This window comes from Moschus berezovskii, chromosome 26, assembly GCF_049115385.1.
Source record: "Moschus berezovskii isolate FMDL1 chromosome 26, NW_MosBer_1.0, whole genome shotgun sequence".
Taxonomy (NCBI): domain Eukaryota; kingdom Metazoa; phylum Chordata; class Mammalia; order Artiodactyla; family Moschidae; genus Moschus; species Moschus berezovskii.
The window spans coordinates 25978261-25994532 of record NC_142485.1 but is presented as its reverse complement, the minus strand read 5'-3'; positions in this window follow the sequence as shown (position 1 = coordinate 25994532).

Below are 16272 nucleotides of genomic sequence, written 5' to 3'. Positions count from 1 at the left end.
GGGCTCCCACATTGCAGGCAGATTCTTTACTATTTGAGCTACCTAGGAAGCCTCTTATGGAAATACAGGCTAATAGAGATTTTGTGCCCTAACTCATATGAAAAATATTAGAAAGTTATGAAAAATATTAGAAAGTTATTAAAAGTAATCTTCAGCTTTTACTTTTAAAAACCTGTCATTAAAACTAAATATGTGAAATAAGAACTCAACAATTGCCATGGGTATAAAGGAGTAACCTGGAGTAACTCAGTAAAAGATGAACTCTGGGTGCTTTTTTCTCCAATAGATAAGGAGATTGTAGGTGACAACTAGATTTGGTATATGCATGAAACTAAGGGTGGGATAATGTATCCAACATGATTGGGGTTACATTGAGTCATTTTCAATTCAGTCCATTATTTAGGGAGACTCCATCTGTATTTGCTGTGATTTCTGCTCTTTTACCATAAAAATGCTTCCCATACTGCATGCCTCCTTCCATAAGAAAGACTCTAAGGTCAGGGAGAATTGGCGAAACGTGTGAACTCAGATTAATCACGTAAGAGAAGTCAAAATGTTTTTTCTTTAGCAGAAGAGTACAAAATTTCCAGAGTTAAAAACTGGAAGATATTGAATGATGGACAGTCCAGTCTAGAGAAGGAAAAAAATAAAACCCTGATAGTAGGGGCAACAGAATGATGTAGGGCAGGGGTTGACAAACTTTTTCTGTGAAAGGCTAGATATTAAATATTTTTGGTACTGTGGACCATACAGTTCCACTACTTAATAATTGTGCAATGAAAGCTGTCAGACAATATGTAATAAATGAGCATGGCCGTGTTCCAACATAGCAATATTTTGGAAATGTATTGTTTTTATATAAAATATTTTAAAAACCACTGAAATTTAAATTTTATATAATCTTCACAAGTCATGAAATATTAATCATCACCTAATTTTTTCCAGCCACTTAAAAATATTAAAATAGGCAGTGGGCCCAATTCAACCCAGGTGCCATAGTTTGCTCACCCCTGATATAGAGTACTGAACTTTTAAAGTTTTTAGGTAATTAATGATAGATCAAAGGAGAAGTTAGCAACAGAAAAATAAGTACAGTTTCACTACTTTGCAGGGTGGTCATTTTGCGAGGAATTTTTGAACTAATGAAGAAAGGGAGAATATCAAGCAAATGCAACTGAACAGTATTTGTAGGTGTTAGTTTGTTTTATTTTCTTATATATTTTCTTTTCCCCCATTCGGGTTAGTTATAGGTATGCATTGCCTCCATGAAGGATGGTCACATTCAGAGACAGAAGAGAAAATTTTCAGAAAAAAAAAATTAAGATCAGAGCGGTTTCTACCTCTTAGAATTTTTGGAAAGAGGAAGAACTGATGGGAAGTCAAAAGAGTTTGATGCTGTCCCTTGCATCTCTGTAAAAGAAGGGGAGGAAGGTTTAGCAGCAGTCTTTGTGGACTGATGACTGAGGAGAACTCAGAGGGGCCAGTATCTGCAACAGGAATAAATGGTTCTCACTGTCCAGTGCAGACCTCACCTACCATAAGCCCCAGAAGTCAATGCAAGTGAGACTTGGTTTCTTCAAGCCCATAGAATATAGTCTTGAAATCCAATTGGATAACTAAGAATTACAGTTATCTTTCTCATGTAAGTTTGTGGCATAAGAAATTTACCCACTTTACTTACACAGTTCAGATGTCAGCTACCTAAATGATCCCAAGCCCCCAAGGTTGCTGGGATAACCACATCACAGTCACAGATACAGCAGGAAACCTAGTCTCATTTGCCAACATCTTCTGGAATCCTTGGAGCTTGTGTTTTTCTATTATGTTTTGCTTCTGCTGAATTCTCAAGTCTAGCCTCTTTTGGCTATTCTTTTTCTTCATCCCACATCATTCCCAAGGCAAACACGGCGTCTTCCTCTTTATTTTCTCAAAATACCATGGACACAAGGCACCTCTGTCTGGTAGCTTTTCACTGAAGAAAAGCTAGCAGTGGAAGGGGGTGAAGAGAAAGAGGACTTCGTGCTTCAGCAAACATCTTAAAAATGGATATCGACACCCCTTTCCATAAAGATCTTTGGCCATAGCTGGAATTTCTCACTGGCTGCCGCCCATGAACCTTGTCATCTTGATGAATTCTTCACATTCTACTCCCCATTCTTATCTCACTCACTCCTTACTTTTCACCCTCTTCCTCTTGGGTTCCCCATGGAAACTACAAATTCTTCAGTAATTCCTTGTTATCAGAACAGTGTTTTTCCCTTGGTCTTGCTTCTAGCCTGTCCCAGCTAGACCTACCATTAAAATAAACAACGTTCTTCTTCTGCTACAAGAATTAATGTGACCCATTTCCTCAGCATGAAGTTCTAAGAAAGATGTGTCTTCTCTGAATGCTGAAATTAACTGCATAAGATTTAACTATCCTGATTAGCGGAGACTGTAAGAAGAAACATGTCCCCCTACTTCCGTCTGGCCAAGGCTATGGTTTTAACAGTAGTCATGTATGGATGTGAGTGTGGGACTGTAAAGAAAGCTGAACACCAAAGAATTGAAGCTTTTGAACTGTGGTGTTGGAGAAGCCTCTTGAGAGTCCCTTGGACTGCAAGGAGATCCAACCAGTCCATCCTAAGGGAAATCAGTCCTGAATATTCATTGGAAGGACTGATGCTGAAGCTGAAATTCCAATATATCGGCCACCTGATGCGAAGAACTGACTTATTTGAAAAGACTCTGATGCTAGGAAAGATTGAAGGCGGGAGGAGAAGGGGATGACAGAGGATGAGGTGATTGGATGGCATCACCGACTCAGTGAACATGAATTTGAGTAAGCTCTGGGAGTTGGTGATGGACAGGGAGGCCTGGCATGCTGCAGTCCGTGGGGTCGCAAAGAATCGGAAACGACTGAGCGACTGGACTGAACTGAACTGAACCACTTCCCTGACATCTCCCCCCTTGATATTCAAGAATGGAGTGAAGGATGCTTAACTTGGTTCTTAGGAGTCAGTCTAGTCCAAACCCACAGTGGAGAGAGAAGGGCAGACTATGCCTGACTTTCAAGACGGGTCCCACGTTTTGTTCTTTGTTCCACTGCTCTCATCTTGTCATCTTTAAAAACATCCCTGTATGATCTGTGGCCATCGTTATCCCCTGCAGCAGTGATTCCACTTCTGGGCTCTCAGAAGCTTTTCATGGAGTGCTAGCAAGGGGGAGGTTGGGGGCACTGGGAAGATGTGGAGACAAGGATTCTCCTTAAAATGTTATGCTCCAGGTTTTGGTCGCCCTCAGCTGCCACTGACTCAGGCTCTAACACTTTGCCTCTGATTAGCGTAGATCCCTGGAGAGGCTGTAATGATGTTCTAAGGCCAGGTGTCCCCACTGCCTTTGTGTAAAGCTAGCAGAGCACCTCCGGAGAAGGCAATGGCAAGCCACTCCAGTACTCTTGCCTAGAAAATCCCATGGATGGAAGAGCCTGGTAGGCTGCAGTCCGTGGGGTCGCTAAGGGAAGGACACGACTGAGCGACTTCACTTTCTCTTTTCACTTTCACACATTGGAGAAGGAAATGGCAACCCACTCCGGTGTTCTTGCCTGGAGAATCCCAGGGACGGGGGAGCCTGGTGGGCTTCCGTCTATGGGGTCACACAGAGTCGGACACTACTGAAGTGACTTGGCAGCAGCAGCAGAGCACCTCAACAAGTGGATGAGAACATGCTTCTAGGGCCAGACTGTTTCAAGTCAAACTCTAGTATATGTGACCACCTTCAGCAAGTTGTTTGCCCTTTTTTATGTCTCAGTTACCTCACTGGCAAAATGGGAATAAAAATAAGAAATACATATCTCAAAGAGCTGTTATGAGGATTAAATGAATTAATACACAGAAAATGCCACCCAGCTCACAGATATAAATGTTTACCCTTATTAAGCTTGCAAAGAAGGCTCAGTGCCAATACTGATTTGGGCCGCAAGTGTTCAAGACCCATTCCTACATCACTTAGCAGAGGTTTCAAAGCATTCACACTATACTGGTTGGGCTAAGTCACAGATGGCTTTAACTGTAGGGACTACTTGACTACCAGTGGATACTGACACCAAGACAAGATCACCACATAAAAGAAACCGGATTTTACCTTGTTGATTATGGAGGGCCACTTGAGTCTTATTAACAGAGGAGTGATGTGGTCACATTTGTTTTTATACAATTTTTTTTTGACTGCATAGGAAATATTCACCATGGGAAGGAAACTAGAAGCAGATTGACCAAAGAGGAGGAACCAACAGATTATGGGCTTCTCTGGTAACTCAGCTGGTAAAGAATCCACCTTCAATGCAGGAGACCCTGGTTTGATTCTTGGGTTGGGAAGATCCCCTAGAGAAAGGAACAGCTACCAACAGATTATACTAAGCTGAGGCCACCTCATGCGACGAGTTGACTCACTGGAAAAGAGTCTGATGCTGGGAGGGATTGGGGGTGGGAGGAGACGGGGATGACAGAGAATGAGATGGCTGGATGGCATCACCGACTCTGTGGACATGAGTTTGAGTGAACTCCGGGAGTTGGTGATGGACAGGGAGGCCTGGCGTGCTGTGATTCATGGGTCACAAAGAGTCAGACACGACTGAGCGACTGAACTGAACTGAACTGAAGGTGGTGAGGACATAAGTTCAGATTGCAGTGGTGAAGAGGTTGTAACCAAGGGGCTGATGCTGAGAATTCAGATTTAGGAGGTAGATTCAGTAAGACTTACTAAGGAAATAATGGATGAGGGAGAGGAGTGATGTCTGATAATCCCAAGGTTTTTGAGCTAAATAAGTGAATAAGTAGGAGTTTTACGAATTCACTGTGTTCTCCCAAAGGCAAAGCTTTTCTTCTAGGGGAACAGAAGAGAACGAGGCTCTATGAGTTGACTGCTGGTCAAACACTTCTAGAGTTACAGATAGAAGTGAAAGCTGGAGTTAGAAATTTGGGAGTTGGTAAACACTGACTTTCAGTGGACCAGCAGAGGAAGAGTAAATACTCTATAAAGAAAAGAGGCAAACCTTGGAGGACTCCCAGAGAGCTAAGGTTTTAGGAAATCTCACTGAAGAGTAAGTCTTGAAGAAGAAGGAGCAGTCTGAGAAATCAATAAACTGCTCTGAAGAGGCTTGCAATCTCATAGTAAGCAGCTGCAGCAAAGTGAAGAGATCAGAAGTCACTGGCTTTAGTTGTGGGATTAATAGGAAGTGAGACTAGAGTCTGAATGTTCAGTTCAGTTCAGCCTCTCAGTCGTGTCCGACTCTTTGTGTCCGACCCCACGGCCTGCAACATGCCAGGCTTCCCTGTCCATTACCAACTCCTGGAACTTGCTCAAACTCATGTCCGTGGAGTCAGTGATACCTTCAATCATCTCATCCTTTGTTATCCCGTTTTCCTCCCACCTTCAGTCTTTCTCAGCATCAGGGTCTTTTCAAATGAGTCTGTTCTTCCAATCAGTGGCCAAAGTATTGAACTTTAAGCTTCAGCGTCAGTCCTTCCAATGAATATTCAGGACTGATTTCCTTCAGGATGGACTGGTTTGATCTCCTTGCTGTCCAGGACTCTCAAGAATCTTCTCCAGCACCACAGTTCAAAAACATCAGTTCTTCGGCACTCAGCTTTCTTTATGGTCAACTCTCACATCCATACGTGACTCCTGGAAAAACCATAGCTTTCACTACACAGACCTTTGTCAGCAATGTCTCAGATTTTTAATATGTTGTCTAGGTTGGTCATAGCTTTTCTTCCAAGGAGCAAGTGCCTTTTAATTTCATGGCTGCAGTCATCATCTGCAGAGATTTTGGAGCCTAAGAAAATAAAGTCTATCACTGTTTCCATTGTTTCCCCATCTATCTGCCATGAAGTGAATGTAGAGTGCCCTTTTTATGAATCTTGGTTGGAAAGGAGAGAGAACAATTAGAGGGTAGTTAGAGATGGGAATAAGGGACATTTTCATTTTCTAGGGTTTAAAAGAATTGAACTTGTCTTTAGGATGAAAGGGGGACAAGAATATGGGCAGAGAGAGTGATGCTAAAAGTGAGAAAGGGGAAGATAAAGAGTACAGTTCTAGAGAAGAAAGGGGCTGGGATTCAGAGTTTAGATAGAAGGAAAGAACTAAAACAGAGGAGCTGGTACCGACATAAGCAACCCTCAAGCAATGAGGGGCTGGAGTTGGTGGATATATACCCCCGGTCTCGCCACATGAGGGGAAATTCTGATGTGGGTCTCAGAGGGTCCAGCACTTTGAGCCCCATTTGCCTAGGGCTGTGCCCCACACACTCAGCACCCTTTACTAGTTTTTCTCCCTGTTCCCTCTACTAGTCCCTCTCTTATGATCCCTGGAATCATCCCCCAAGTAAACTACTTGCATCTAAAACTTTGTTTCAGGCTTTGCTTTGGGTAAACCCTGATCTAAATAGATTCTGCGTTAGAACATTATCCCAGGCTTTCCAATTCCAAGTCTTGAACTTTTCCAGACAAATCATACTTTGTCACTTTTGTTAAACTCTTTCCAAACTGAGTACATAGCTGTTAAAACACAAGTTATGTTTTTTGCTTGTTTGTCTTTGTCTGTGCCAATAATACTCTATCATCAGATGAGTAGCCAAGGGTAAGGCTATTCTGAAAAGAAATGGGAAAAGCAATAAAAGCCAACTGCCAACTTATGTTTTTGTCCTTCACTTTCCATTATTTCTGAATCTGATCCTTCTTTTTTCGAGATGAGAGATAGGTAAATAGATAATGTTTGTCTATGCCTTTATCTGTGTCTAAAGTTACATCTATGTTTTCATATACAAATATGTCTATATCATATATAGATATTATATATATGGGCTTCCCTGATGGCTCAAACGGTAAAGAATCCACCTACAATACAGCAGACCCAGGTTCAATCTCTAGTTTCGGAAGATACCCTGGAGAAAGGTCTGGCAACACACTCCAGTATTCTTGCCTAGAGAATTCCATTGACAGAGGAGCCAGATGGGCTACAGTCCATGGGGTCATAAACAGCTGGACATGACTGAGTGACTAACACTTTTACTTTCATATTTATCAGTTCAGTTCAGTCGCTTAATCGTGTCCACTTCTTTGAAACCCCATGGGCTGCAGCATGCTAGCCTTCCTTGTCCATCACAAACTCTTGGATCTTGCTCAAACTCCTGTCCATCCAGTTGGTGATGTCATCCAACCATCTCATCCTCTGTTGTCCCCTTCTCGTCCTGCCTTCAATCTTTCCCAGCATCAGGGTCTTTTCAAATGAGTCAGTTCTTCCAATCAGGTGGCCAAAGTATTGGAGCCTCGGCTTCAGCATCAGTCCTTCCAATGAATATTCAGGACTGATTTCCTTCTGGATTGACTGGTTTGATCTCCTTGTAGTCCAAGGGACTCTCAAGAGTCTTCTCCAATACCACATTCAAAAACATTAATTCTTTGGTGCTCAGCTTTCGTTATAGTCCAACTCTCACATCCATACATGACTACTGGAAAAACCATAGCTTTGACCGGATGGACCTTTGTCAGCAAATAATGTCTCTGCTTTTTAATAAGCTATCTAGGTTGGTCATAACTTTTCTTCCAAGGAGCAGCATCTTTTGATTTCATGGCTACAGTCACCATCTGCAGTGATTTTGGAGTCCAAGAAAATAAATTCTATCACTGTTTCCATTGTTTCCTGATCTATTTTCCATGAAGCTATGGGACCAGATGCCATGATCTTAGTTTTTTGAATATTGAGTTTTAAGCCAACTTTTTCATTCTCCTGTTTCACGTTCATCAAGAGGCTCTTCAGTTCCTCTTCACTTTCTGCCATAATGGTGGTGTCGTCTGCATATCTGAGGTTATTTATATTTCTCTCAGCAATCTTGAGTCCAGCTTGTGCTTTATCCAGTCCAGCATTTCTCATGATGTACTCTGAATATAAGTAAATAAGCAGGGTGACAATATACAGCTTTGATGTACTCCTTTCCTAATTTGGAACCAGTCTGTTGTTCCTTGTCCAGTTCCAACTGTTGCTTCTTGACCTGCATGCAGATTTCTCAAGAGGCAGGTCAGGTGGTCTGGTATTCCCATCTCTTGTAGAATTTTCTACAGTTTGTGGTGATCCGCACAGTTAAAGGCTTTGACGTAGTCAGTAAAGCAGAAGTAGATATTTTTCTGGAACTCTCTTGCTTTTTCAATGATCCAACAGATGTTGGCAATTTGATCTCTGGTTCCTCTGCCTTCTCTAAATCCAGCTTGAACATCTGGAAGTTCTCAGTTCATGTACCGTTGAAGCCTGACTTGGAGAATTTTAAGCATTAGTTTGCTAGCATGTGAGATGAGTGAAATTGCGCAGTAGTTGGAACATTCTTTGGCATTGCCTTTCTTTGGGATTGGAATGAAAACTGACCTTTTCCAGTCCTGTGGCCACTGCTGAGTTTCCCAAATTTGCTGGCATATTGAGTGCAGCATTTTCACAGCATCATCTTTTAGGATTTGAAATAGCTCAACTGGAATTCCATCACCTCCACTAACTTTGTTCATACTGATGCTTCCTAAGGCCCACTTGACTTTGCATTCCAGGATGTCTGGCTCTAGATGAGTGATCACGTCATCATGGTTATCTGGGTCATGAAAATCTTTTGTATAGATCTGTGTATTTTTGCCACCTCTTCATAATATCTTCCGCTTCTGTTAGGTCCATACGGTTTCTGTCCTTTATTGTGCCCTCCTTTGCATGAAATGTTCCCTTGGTATCTCTGATTTTCTTGAAGAGATCTCTAGTCTTTCCCATTCTACTGTTTTCCTCTATTTCTTTGCATTGATCACTGGGGGAGGCTTTCTTATCTCTCCTTGCTGTTCTTTGGAACTCTTCATTCAAATGGGTAGATCTTTTCTTTTCTCCTTTGCCTTTAGCTTCTCTTCTTTTCTCAGCTATTTGTTAGGCCTCCTCAGACAGCCATATTGCTTTTTTGCATTTTTTTTTCTTGGGCGTGGTCTTGATCACTGCCTCCTCTACAATGTCACGAACCTCTGTCCTTAGTCTGTTTATCAGATCTAATCCCTTAAATCTACTTGTCACTTTCACTGTATAATCATAAGGGATTTGATTTAGGTCATACCTGAATGGTCTAGTGGTTTTCCCTACTTTCTTCAATTTAAGTTTGCATTTTGCAATAAAGAGTTCATGATCTGAGCCACAGTCAGCTCCCAGTCTTGTTTTTGCTGACTGTATAGAGATTCTCCATCTTTGGCTGCAAAGAATATAATCAATCTGATATATATAATGTGTGTATATATATATATATATATATATATACATAGATATATACATTTAAAAAATAGATACAGGCCAGAGCAGAAGAGAAATTTGAGAGAGGAGTAGGAGCAAGAAAATACTAATGTATCAGAGTTCCTATTTCTGAGTGGCTAACTTAAGCAATTTTATTGAAGTTTACTGGAAACTGTGGGGCTCACATAATCATAAGGCATCTGGGACCATCAGACTTCCGGATGCACAGAAATTGAGGGAGCTCTGGAAAGCCAAGAAGCAGGAAGCAAAGGGTAGAGTAGCTGTGTCATATCCTGGACCTTTTTGCCAGCATGCTGCCTCCTCTGCTCTCCTGGGATGCATAACCTCCTGTGTCTCTCCTTAAACGGGCAAATTCTGGAGAAAGCATCTAGCGCCCTCAGCCCACTGTCCTCTGGCTCCTGCAATGGAAGCACAGAATTAATTCCCCAAAAAGTTATGGAGAAGCCCCAGACAGAAATAGAGATGCTATTAGAGAGGAGGAATAGAAGCTGGGAGGCAAAAGGACTGCAGATAACCAGACAGTTCAGTTAACCAGATAGAGCTGTTGTCTGGGGCTGCCTGTTGACTGTGGATGATGCAGAACCAGTCACTGATAAGTGAATAACCATATGGTGGCACTAGTGATAAAGAGTACACCTGCCAACGCAGGAGACTTAAAAGACTTGGGTTTGATCTCTGGGTCTCGAAGATTCCCTGGAGGAGGAAATGGCAACCCACTCCAGTATTTATGCCTGGAAAATTTCATGGACAGAAGAGCCTGGCGGGCTACGGCCCATGAGATCGCAAAGAGTCAGACATGACTGATCATCTGATCACAGTACATAAGAACCTTACGATCTAGAACGTACAACTTTCGTTGGCTGTAATATGTATAATGTAGTATTTAAAGGACAAACTGAAAAATGAAAAAGGAATAAATCAAAATAGGCATTAGCAGTGTAATAAAAAGATGCTAAATGAAATTGCCTCAGAACAGGAAAATAATTATTAGTATTTTGCTCTGTTCCAACCTACAGGTCAGAGTTTACTATCACAGGTCCTTTGAGAAAAGTTTTCTGCAGGCTTAATGAACAGCATGGAAAAAGGTACAGAAACAGAAAGTACAACTTGTATTTGGGAAATGGCACATATCCAGTTTGGCTGCAGTGGAGGAAACATGAGTTTGTTCAGATCTTTCCTGGACTTTTATTCTTTTGAAAGCAAAACAATCCTTTTTAAGACACCTACCTGTTTTGCAAAACTGCTTTTAATTCTTATATAGTTTGAATGATCTAAAACTCAAAATCTGACACTGAATCTCACCAATTGAAGTTCATAGTTCATATTTTGGCCTCTTGCTCTCTCTTATCCTTTATTAGTCATGGAGAGATTAAAAAGGAACTGATATATTGTATACCAGTATTCATAGTAGCATTATTTATAGTAGCCAAGAGGTGGAAACAACCCAAATATCCATCAACAGATGGATAGATAAACAAGATGTGGTATATACATACAACGGAATATTGTTGTTGTTCAGTCACTAAGTCATGTCCAACTCTTTGCAACCCCATGAACTGCAGGACATCAGGCTTCCCTGTCCATCACCAACTCCCAGAGCTTGCTCAAACTCATATCTGTCAGGTCAGTGATGCAGTCCAACCATCTCATCCTCTGTCATCCCCTTCTGCTCCCACCTTCAGTCTTTTCCAGCATTAGGGTCTTTTCTGTTGAGTCAGTTCTTCGCATCAGGTGGCCAAAGTATTGGAGCTTCAGCTTCAGCATTGGTTCTTCCAATGAATATTCAGGACTGATTTCCTTTAGGATTGACTGGTTTGATCTCCTTGCAGTCCAAGGGACTCTCAAGAGTCTTCTCCAACACCACAGTTCAAAAGCATCAATTCTTCAGCACTCAGCTTTCTTTATAGTCCAACTCTCACGTCCATACGTGACTACTGGAAAAACCATAGCTTTGACTATATGGACCTTTGTCGGCAAAGTAATGTCTCTGCTTTTTAATATGCTGTCTAGGTTGGTCATAGCTTTTCTTCCAAGGAGCAAGCATCTTTTAATCTCGTGGCTGCAGTCACCATCTGCAGTGATTTTGGAGCCCCCAAAAGTAAAGTTGTCACTGTTTCCATTGTTTCTCCATCTGCTTGCCATCAAGTGATGGGACCAGATGCCATGATCTTAGTTTTCTGAATGTTGAGCTTTAAGCCAACCTTTTCACTCTCCTCTTTCACTTTCATCAAGAGGCTCTTTAGTTCTTCTTCACTTTCTGCCATAAGGGTGGTGTCGTCTGCATATCTGAGGTTATTAATATTTCTCCCGGCAATCTTGATTCTAGCTTGTGCTTCATCCAGCCGGGCATTTCTCATGATGTACTCTGCATATAAGTTAAATAAGCAGGGTGACTATATATAGACTTGACATTACTCCTTTCCTAATTTTGAACCAGTCTGTTGTTCCAGTTCTGACTGTTGCTTCTTCTCCTGCATACAGGTTTCTCAGGGGTCAGGTAAGGTGGTCTGGTAGTCTCATCTCTTTAAGAATGTTCCACAGTTTGTTGTAATACACACAGTCAAAGACTTTAGCATATTCACTGAAGCAGAAGTAAATGTTTTTGTTTTTTAATTCCTGTGCTTTTTCTATGATCCAGCCTATGTTGGCAATTTGATCTCTGGTTCCTCCGCCTTTTCTAAATCCAGCTTGTTTATCTGGAAGTTCTCAGTTCACGTACTGCTGAAGCCTACCTTGAAGGGTTTTGAGAATAATTTTGCTGGCATGTGAAATGTGTGCAATTGTATGGTAATTTGAACATTCTTTGGCATTGTCTTTCTTTGGGATTGGAATAAAAACGTACCTTTTCCAGTCCTGTGGCCACTGCTGAGTTTCCCATATTTGCTGGCCTAGTGAGTGTAGCACTTTAACAGCATCATCTTTAGGATTTGAAATAGCTCAGCTAGAATTCCATCGCTTCCACTAACTTTGTTTGCAGTAATGCTTCCTAAGCCCCACTCAATTTCACACTCCACGATGTCTGGCTCTAGGTGAGTGACCACACCATCATGGTTATCTGGGTCATAAAGAGCTTTTTTGTACAGTTCTTCTGTGTATTGGCTATCTATTAATAGACTCTGTTCGCTTCCACCAAGTGAATGAATAATTCCTGCGACCATATCTGTAGGTGTAATGGAAATGGTGATGCGCCACCTCCAGATGACCACTTCAAGGGAGAATTTGCTACCCTGTTGCTGGGTGTGCTGTCAGCCCCTTAAAGGGTTCCCTCAGTAAAGAGAGCCACCTCTGGCCAATGTCTCTCGCCTGCCTGGGCAGCCCACATGTCATGTCCCATCAAGCAGGAAGTAAGGTCCAGTTGTTTTGGCCCAAAACAGTGTACCTCTGATGGGCCGTATTAGTTCAAAACTCTGCATAGATTCTCCCTTTACCCAGACCTGCTCCCTTCCACAGGGGTGGATCACAAGCCACTTCCTCATGAATATCCGAAGAACAAAACTCTATCTCACAGTTAGCTTCCTGGAGAATATAATCTGAATGGACAGACTTAGTTCCTTTAAAACCAGCAAGAGGGGAAAAACAAGTGTTACCGAGAGAGAAACAAGGATACTAGAGCCTTTCTTGTTGAAATAATGCAAATGAGAATGCCATATGCAGCAAAATACCTTTCAGAACTAAGGCAAAATTATTTTCAGATGTAAGAAAATGGAAAAATCAATCACCAGAATGTCTACACTACAGAAAAAGTACTTTGAGAAAGTTCACTGAACTATATACTAATGATTTGTGCACTTTTCCTGTGTGTGTTTTTTGTTTTCATCAACTGTTTACGCTTTTTTAAAAAAACAAGAATAATTTACATTTATCGTATTATGACTCTGGGCATCTTTCTTCTCTTTAAAGTCTGGCCCCTTAAGCCCTGACTGCCTTAGTGACTCCCTGATGCTTTCACACAGATGGTCTTTTTTATTTTCCTAAGTGTTCAAGTTTTTCTTGGTAACAATTTTGTTCTGCTACAAGTACTTCCATTATAGACCAAACCAGAAGCTTCTGTTACCTTTCTTTATTGGAATATAAAATTCTCATTCTGCTTGACGTGTGAGTTTGGCATTGTTAGAAAATTATTTTAGGAGCTCCAGATTCACCTCCTCCCCATCTCACAAATAATTCTAGATTATTAAAAATCACTTTCTTCCTTCTCCATCTAAATTAGCAATATATATGAAACTATTGGGGCTTCCTCAGTGGCTCAGCAGTAAAAGAATTCGAATGTAGGAGCTGCAGGAGACGTGAGTTTGATCCCTGCATCAGGAAATCTCTTAGAGGAGGGCATGGCAACCCACTCCAGTATTCTTGCCTGAAGAATCTCATGGTCAGAGGAGCCTGGTGGTCTACAGTCCATGAGGTCACAAAGAGTCAGACATGACTGAAGTGACTTAGCACACGAAACTTTTAATTATCTGTGTGTATATATTGCTTCCTCACTCTTTATAGATTAAATTCAATAGGCTTATTCCTGTTTCAAGACAATAAAAATCTAAAATTTATGTCGTCTGTGTTTTAGGCCCAGTAGTGAGTACTTCAGTTAAGTTACCAAGGTTGAGTCTTTTATTATATACTATTACACATAGGGGATTGTTCCATGAACAATAAATATTTTTGAACCTCTGTTGTATGATATGTATATACTAGGTGCTGTGGATAGAGAAGCAAGAAAAAAGTCCGTGATCACTCTTTAATGACAAGAGAAATTCTAGTACACGATATAGTGATGTGTGATGTAAGAGAGGAAACACATAGGAAGACATCTAGCCTAGGTGGATGGGCTCAGGGGTAGGGCAGTGGCCAGGGAAGTCTTATTTCACTCATAGAGGCTACAGAGGGATTATTGGAATATTAGAATAGGCAAATAAAGGAAAAGAGACTGGAATATATTATTTATACATATATACGCATATAGGTGATGCTGCTGCTGCTGCTGCTGCTAAGTCACTTCAGTCGTGTCCGACTCTGTGTGACCCCCTAGACGGAAGCCCACCAGGCTCCCCCGTCCCTGGGATTCTCCAGGCAAGAACACTGGAGTGGGTTGCCATTTCCTTCTCCAATGTGTGAAAGTGAAAAGTGAAAGTGAAGTTGCTCAGTCATGTCTGACCCTTAGCGACCCCACGGACTGCAGCCTACCAGGCTCCTCCGTCCATGGGATTTTCTAGGCAAGAGTACTGGAGTGGCTTGCCATTGCCTTCTCCGATAGGTGATGCTAGTGGTAAAGAATCTGCCTGCCAATACAGGAGACGCAAGAGACTTGGATTCAATCCCTAGGTAGGGAAGATCCCCTGGAGAAGGAAATGGTAGCCCACTCTAGTATTCTTGCCTGAGAAATCCCAGGGACAGAGGAGGCTGGCAGGTTACGGTCCATGGGGTCCCAAAGAGTTGAACACAACTTAGCAACTAGACAACAACAACATAGGGTGCACACAACAGAATCAATCCCACAACACCTCCTGCTAAGGCTTTTGGTGCAGTACACATTCTGCCTTTCTCAGCATTTTTTGTGGCAGCATGTTATTGATTCTGTTACTTACCTTAGTATCCCTCCAATAAATTCAATTGCTTTTTTAACTCACAATGACTAGATAAATTAATTTTTTTAGCTTTACAAACATAAAAACCAGTGTAAATGAATTACTCTGAGATTGGGCTTTGATATTTCATAATCTTTGATTACTAGAGGTAGGGACAAAAGATCTAGTCTAAAATTTCTAGAATTTTCCTTCAATATCTTTAAGGAGGACACAGGGAAACACTTTAGTCTTAGAGAATCACTTCAGTGTATACTCTTGGTCATGCACATGTGTGGGCACCTATCCTTTATTTTTGAATTAGTCTTTGTTGGTAAAGTCATGCACATGTGTGGGCACCTATCCTTTATTTTTGAATTAGTCTTTGTTGGTAAAGTCATGCACATGTAAATGTAAAACTTTTAAATGTAAAGTTTAATACACTAGTTTCTGATCTTAAATGCACATGCAGAAAAATTAATTCCTTGTAATGAGCCATCTGTGGGCTAACCAGCGAATCAATATGTGTGTAATTGTGCACAATAAAACTTTTCCTCAGATTATGTAGCTATTTTGAAGTGAAAGTAAGAACTGTATCTCAGAACATTATATTTAGACTGTCAGTTTTTTCTAAGAAATAAAAATCATTAAAAGTTGAATGAAAAATAAGGGCAGCTTTTAAATTCAAATGTGCAAATACACTTTTGACAATTGCAAAAAAAAAATTTTTTTAAATTTTCTGCTCATGTCCAGAAATTTTGTCAGGATACCTAATAATTCTGGGAATTCTACTTTTAATGTGGTCATAAATGTATGAGTCATCATGTGTTTTCCAATTAGTTGGGTGATGTTTTAGGAGAGATAATATTTTAAGAATCTAAAAACTGGGGGAAAAAAAGCACACATAGAAATCAGATTTAGGTACCTGAACAAAAAAAATTTATAGCAAATTTATCAAAGAAAGCAGAGAAGTTGTACTGAGGAGTGGAGTGAAAGCAGACACTTGTGTTACCACCCATCTTCTTTGGGTATAAAATCGTATTTTAAAATGTGGTTTTACTTAATATGAGCTCTTGTTTTCTTTTTTCTCCACATATTTTTTACACAATATGGCTGAATTTCATCTTCATGTGTTTAATGTAAAAAATATGTTTTTAAATATGTTAGAATTTAATATTTATTTGGTTACAGTTTTTTTTTTTTTAATGACATGATCTTATGGGAAGCTTCCTCTTTAAGGAAAAATGTTATTGTTCAGAAGCATAAAATATATGCAATTCTGAAGTCTTTGCATACACATCGAAAGAAAAACATTCCTTGGCCAGAGCTTTTTTTATTCTTCACTGGGAAAATAAATTAAGAAACATCTTTTGCACTTTGCCCTGTTAAGCAACAAATTTTGAATTGGTTTGATACC